The sequence below is a fragment of the Panulirus ornatus genome, chromosome 9 (assembly GCF_036320965.1).
Source record: "Panulirus ornatus isolate Po-2019 chromosome 9, ASM3632096v1, whole genome shotgun sequence".
NCBI classification, from domain to species: Eukaryota; Metazoa; Arthropoda; class Malacostraca; order Decapoda; family Palinuridae; genus Panulirus; species Panulirus ornatus.
Genome location: NC_092232.1, coordinates 20,906,081 through 20,913,307, shown reverse-complemented (window position 1 = coordinate 20,913,307; position 7,227 = coordinate 20,906,081).

Below are 7,227 nucleotides of genomic sequence, written 5' to 3'. Positions count from 1 at the left end.
ATATATATATATATATATATTTATTATCCCTGGGGATAGGGGAGAAAGAATACTTCCCACGTATTCCCCGCGTGTCGTGGAAAGGCGACTAAAAGGGGAGGGAGCGGGTGGCTGGAAATCCTCCCCTCTCATTTTTTTTTAACATTCCAAAAGAAGGAACAGAGAAGGGGGCCAGGTGAGGATTTTCCCTCTAAGGCCCAGTCCTCTGTTCTTAACGCTACTTCGCATACGCGGGAAATGGCGAATATGAAAAAAATATATATATATATATATATATATATATATATATATATATATATATATATATATATATATATATATATATTTTTTTTTTTTCAAACTATTCGCCATTTCCCGCATTAGCGAGGTAGCATTAAGAACAGAGGACTGGGCCTTTTTTGGAATATCCTCACCTGGCCCCCTCTGTTCCTTCTTTTGGAAAATTAAAAAAAAAACGAGAGGGGAGGATTTCCAGCCCCCCGCTCCCTCCCCTTTTAGTCGCCTTCTACGACACGCAGGGAATACGTGGGAAGTATTCTTAATCCCCCATCCCCAGGGACAAATATATATATATATATATATATATATATATATATATATATATATATATATATATGAAGTAAAAAAAAAACACTCATGATAAAGTACGAAGGTTAAAACCACACTTCACAGATACATGATTTATTTTCTGATCCAACACAATTTTGGCTTTTCATAAGCCCTTCTCTAATGGAATGACATCAGAAACAGGCAGAACAAAGTTTATACACACACACACACACACACACATATATATATATATATATACGTGGGAAGTATTCTTTCTCCCCTATCCCCAGGGATATATATATATATATATATATATATATATATATATATATATATATATATATTATCCCTGGGGATAGGGGAGAAAGAATACTTCCCACGTATTCCCTGCGTGTCATAGAAGGCGACTAAAAGGGGAGGGAGCGGGGGGCTGGAAATCTTCCCCTCTCGTTTTTTTTAATTTTCCAAAACAAGGAACAGAGAAGGGGGCCAGGTGAGGATATTCCCTCCAAGGCCCAGTCCTCTGTTCTTAACGCTACCTCGTTAACGCGGGAAATGGCGAATAGTTTGAAAGAAAGAAAGATATATATATATATATATATATATATATATATATATATATATATATATATATATATATATATATATATATACATATTATCCCCGGAGATAGGGGATTAAGAATACTTCCCACAAATTCCCTGCTTGTCGTAGAAGGCCACTAAAAGGGGAGGGAGTGGGGGGGGCTGGAAATCCTCCCCTCTCGTTTTTTTTTTTAATTTTCCAAAAGAAGGAACAGAGGGGGCCAGGTGAGGATATTCCAAAAAAGGCCCAGTCCTCTGTTCTTAACGCTACCTCGCTAACGCGGGAAATGGCAAATAGTTTAAAAAAAAAGAAATATATACATATATTATAATTTGTTGTTGTCTCCCGTGTTAGTGAGATAGCGCAAGGAAACAGATGAAAGAATGGCCCAACTCACCCATACACACATGTTTCTACATAAACGCCCACATACATACCTATACACTTCCACGTATCTATGCCTATACATACACAGATATATACATATATACACATGCTGCCTTCATCCATTCCTGCCACCACCCTGCCACACATGAAATGACACCCCCCCTCCCCCGGTGTGAGCACAAGATAGCACTAGGAAAAAGAAAAGAAAGGCCACTCACACTCGGTCTCTAGCTGTCATGTGTAATGCGCCAAAACCACAGCTCCCTTTCCACATCCAGGCCCTACAAGCATCTGGGGTAAACCGTGGAATCTCTTGTGGGGCATGTGTAGCGGGGTGGCGATGGGAATGAATAAAGGCAGCAAGTATGAATTATGTACATGTGTGGCAGGGTGGCGACGGGAATGAATAAAGGCAGCAAGTATGAATTATATACATGTGTATATATGCATATGTCTGTGTATGTATATATATGTATAAGTTGAAATGTATAAGTATGTATATGTGTGTGTGTGGACGTGTATGTGTATACATGTGTATATGGGTGGGTTGGGCCATTCTTTCATCTGTTTCCTTGCACTACCTTGCTAACGCGGGAGACTGCGAGAAAGTATAATAAATAGATATACAAATAAATAAATAAATAATATATATATATATATATATATATATATATATATATATATATATATATATATATATATATATATATAAATATATATATATTTTAAACTATTAGCCATTTCTCGCATTAGCGAGGTAGCGTTAAGAACAGAGGACTGGGCCGTTTTTGGAATATCCTCACCTGGCCCCCTCTGTTCCTTCTTTTGGAAAATTAAAAAAAAAACGAGAGGGGAGGATTTCCAGTCCCCCCCGCTCCCTCCCCTTTTAGTCGCCTTCTACGACACGCAGGGAATAGAATACGTGGGAAGTATTCTTAATCCCCTATCCCCAGAGATAATATATATATATATATATATATATATATATATATATATATATATATATATATATATATATATATATATATATAAGTTTGTTGAGTATTCCTGGTAAATTATATGGGAGGGTATTGATTGAGAGGGTGAAGGCATGTACAGAGCATCAGATTGGGGAAGAGCAGTGTGGTTTCAGAAGTGGTAGAGTATGTGTGGATCAGGTGTTTGCTTTGAAGAATGTATGTGAGAAATACTTAGAAAAGCAAATGGATTTGTATGTAGCATTTATGGATCTGGAGAAGGCATATGATAGAGTTGATAGAGATGCTCTGTGGAAGGTATTAAGAATATATGGTGTGGGAGGCAAGTTGTTAGAAGCAGTGAAAAGTTTTTATTGAGGATGTAAGGCATGTGTACGTGTAGGAAGAGAGGAAAGTGATTGGTTTTCAGTGAATGTAGGTTTGCGGCCGGGGTGTGTGATGTCTCCATGGTTGTTTAATTTGTTTATGGATGGGGTTGTTAGGGAGGTGAATGCAAGGGTTTTGGAAAGAGGGGCAAGTATGAAGTCTGTTGGGGATGAGAGAGCTTGGGAAGTGAGTCAGTTGTTGTTCGCTGATGATACAGCACTGGTGGCTGATTCATGTGAGAAACTGCAGAAGCTGGTGACTGAGTTTGGTAAAGTGTGTGAAATAAGAAAGTTAAGAGTAAATGTGAATAAGAGCAAGGTTATTAGGTACAGTAGGGTTGAGGGTCAAGTTAATTGGGAGGTGAGTTTGAATGGAGAAAAACTGGAGGAAGTGAAGTGTTTTAGATATCTGGGAGTGGATCTGGCAGCGGATGGAACCATGGAAGCGGAAGTGGATCATAGGGTGGGGGAGGGGGCGAAAATTCTGGGAGCCTTGAAGAATGTGTGGAAGTCGAGAACATTATCTCGGAAAGCAAAAATGGGTATGTTTGAAGGAATAGTGGTTCTAACAATGTTGTATGGTTGCGAGGTGTGGGCTATGGATAGAGTTGTGCGCAGGAGGATGGATGTGCTGGAAATGAGATGTTTGAGGACAATGTGTGGTGTGAGGTGGTTTGATCGAGTAAGTAACGTAAGGGTGAGAGAGATGTGTGGAAATAAAAAGAGCGTGGTTGAGAGAGCAGAAGAGGGTGTTTTGAAATGGTTTGGGCACATGGAGAGAATGAGTGAGGAAAGATTGACCAAGAGGATATATGTGTCGGAGGTGGAGGGAACGAGGAGAAGAGGGAGACCAAATTGGAGGTGGAAAGATGGAGTGAAAAAGATTTTGTGTGATCGGGGCCTGAACATGCAGGAGGGTGAAAGGAGGGCAAGGAATAGAGTGAATTGGAGCGATGTGGTATACCGGGGTTGACGTGCTGTCAGTGGATTGAATCGGGGCATCTGAAGCGTCTGGGGTAAACCATGGAAAGCTGTGTAGGTATGTATATTTGCGTGTGTGGACGTATGTATATACATGTGTATGGGGGTGGGTTGGGCCATTTCTTTTGTCTGTTTCCTTGCGCTACCTCGCAAACGTGGGAGACAGCGGCAAAAAAAAAAAAAAAAATATATATATATATATATATATATATATATATATATATATATATATATATATATATATATATTTTTTTTTTCATACTATTCGCCATTTCCCGCGATAGCGAGGTAGCGTTAAGAACAGAGGACTGGGCCTTTGAGGGAATACCCTCACCTGGCCCCCTTCTCTGTTCCTTCTTTTGGAAAATTAAAATAAAAAAATGAGAGGGGAGGATTTCCGGCCCCCCGCTCCCTTCCCTTTTAGTCGCCTTCTACGACACGCAGGGAATACGTGGGAAGTATTCTTTCTCCCCTATCCCCAGGGATAATATATATATATATATATATATATATATATATATATATATATATATATATATATATATATATAATGTTTATGGATGGGCAAGTATGCAGTCTGTTGTGGATGAGAGGGCTTGGGAAGTGTCAGTTGTTTGCTGATGATACATCGCTGGTGGCTGATTCGGGTGAGAAACTGCCGAAGCTGGTGACTGAGTTTGGTAAAGTGCGTGAAAGAAGGAAGCTGAGAGTAAATGTGAATAAGAGCAAGGGCATTAGGTGCAGTAGGGTTGAGGGACAAGTCAACTGGGAGGTAAGCTTGAATGGAGAAAAACTGGAAAAAGTGAAGTGTTTTTGATATCTAGGAGTGGATTTGGCAGTGGATGGAACCATGGAAGTGGAAATGAGTCATACGGTGGAGGAGGAGGCAAAGGTTCTAAGAGCACTGAAGAATGGTGGAAGGCGAGAACATTATTTCAGAAAGCAAAAATGGTTATGTTTGAAGGAATAGTGGTTCCAACAATGTTATATGGTAGTGAGGCATGGGCTATAGACAGGGTTGTGCAGAGGAGGGTGGATGTGTTGGATGAGATGTTTGAGAGCAATATGTGGTGTGAGGTGGTTTGATTGAGTAAGTAATGAAAGGGTAAGAGAGATGTGTGGTAATAAAAAGAGTGTGGTTGAGAGAGCAGAAGAGGGTGTATTGTAATGGTTTGGTCGCATGGAGAGAATGAGTGAGGAAAGATTGACAAAGGGATATATGTGTCAGAGGTGGAAGGAACGAGAAGTGGGAGACCAAATTGGAGGTGGAAAGATGGAGTGAAAAAGATTTTGAGCAATCGGGGCCTGAACATGCAGGAGGGTGAAAGGCATGCAAGGAATAGAGTGAATTGGAACGATGTGGTATACTGGAGTTGACGTGCTGTCAATGGATTGAACCAGGGAATGTGAAGCATCTAGGGTAAACCATGGAAAGTTTTGTGGGGCCTGGATGTAGAAAGGGAGCTGTGGTTTCGATGCATTATACATGACAGCTACAGACTGTGAAAGAATGTGGCCTTTGTTGTCTTTTCCTAGCACTACCCTGCGCGCGTGCAGGGGAAGGGGGTTGTCATCTCGTGTGGTGGGGTGGCGACGGGAATGAATTGAGGCAGCAAGTATGAATTATGTACATGTGTATATATGTATATGTCTGTATATATATATATATATATATATATATATATATATATATATATATATATATATATATATATATATATATATATATATATATATATATTTATGGATGGGGTTGTAAAGGAGGTAAATGCAAGAGTCCTGGAAAGAGGGGCAAGTATGAAGTCTGTTGGGGATGAGAGAGCTTGGGAAGTGAGTCAATTGTTGTTCGCTGATGATACAGCGCTGGTGGCTGATTCATGTGAGAAACTGCAGAAGCTGGTGACTGAGTTTGGTAAAGTGTGTGGAAGAAGAAAGTTGAGAGTAAATGTGAATAAGAGCAAGGTTATTAGGTACAGTAGGGGTGAGGGTCAAGTCAATTGGGAGGTGAGTTTGAATGGAGAAAAACTGGAGGAAGTGAAGTGTTTTAGATATCTGGGAGTGGATCTGTCAGCGGATGGAACCATGGAAGCGGAAGTGGATCATAGGGTGGGGGAGGGGGCGAAAATTTTGGGAGCCTTGAAAAATGTGTGGAAGTCGAGAACATTATCTCGGAAAGCAAAAATGGGTATGTTTGAGGGAATAGTGGTTCCAACAATGCTGTATGGTTGCGAGGCGTGGGCTATGGATAGAGATGTGCGCAGGAGGATGGATGTGCTGGAAATGAGATGTTTGAGGACAATGTGTGGTGTGAGGTGGTTTGAGCGAGTAAGTAACGTAAGGGTAAGAGAGATGTGTGGAAATAAAAAGAGCGTGGTTGAGAGAGCAGAAGAGGGTGTTTTGAAATGGTTTGGGCACATGGAGAGAATGAGTGAGGAGAGATTGACCAAGAGGATATATGTGTCGGAGGTGGAGGGAACGAGGAGAAGAGGGAGACCAAATTGGAGGTGGAAAGATGGAGTGAAAAAGATTTTGTGTGATCGGGGCCTGAACATGCAGGAGGGTGAAAGGAGGGCAAGAAATAGAGTGAATTGGAGTCATGTGGTATACAGGGGTTGACGTGCTGTCAGTGGATTGAAGCAAGGCATGTGAAGCGTCTGGGGTAAACCATGGAAAGCTGTGTAGGTATGTATATTTGCGTGTGTGGACGTGTGTATGTACATGTGTATGGGGGGGGGGTTGGGCCATTTCTTTCGTCTGTTTCCTTGCGCTACCTCGCAAATGCGGGAGACAGCGACAAAGTATATAAAAAAAAAAAAAAAAGAAAAAAAAAAAAAAAATATATATATATATATATATATATATATATATATATATATATTATCCCTGGGGATAGGGGAGAAAGAATACTTCCCACGTATTCCCTGCGTGTCGTAGAAGGCGACTAAAAGGGAAGGGAGCGGGGGGCTGGAAATCCTCCCCTCTCAATTTTTTTTTTCTTTTTTATTTTCCAAAAGAAGGAACAGAGAAGGGGGCCTGGTGAGGATATTCCCTAAAAGGCCCAGTCCTCTGTTCTTAACGCAACCTCGCTAATGCGGGAAATGGCGAATAGTATGAAAGAAAGAAAATATATATATATATATATATATATATATATATATATATATATATATATATATATATATATATATATATATACATATATATACGTTGAAATGTACAGGCATGCATATGTGTGTGTGTGGACGTGTATGGACATACATGTATATGTGGGTGGGTTGGGCCATTCTTTTGTCTGTTTCCTTGTGCTACCTCACTAACACAGGAGACAGCGACAAAGTATAATAAATAAAAATAAATTTATATATAATATATATATATATATA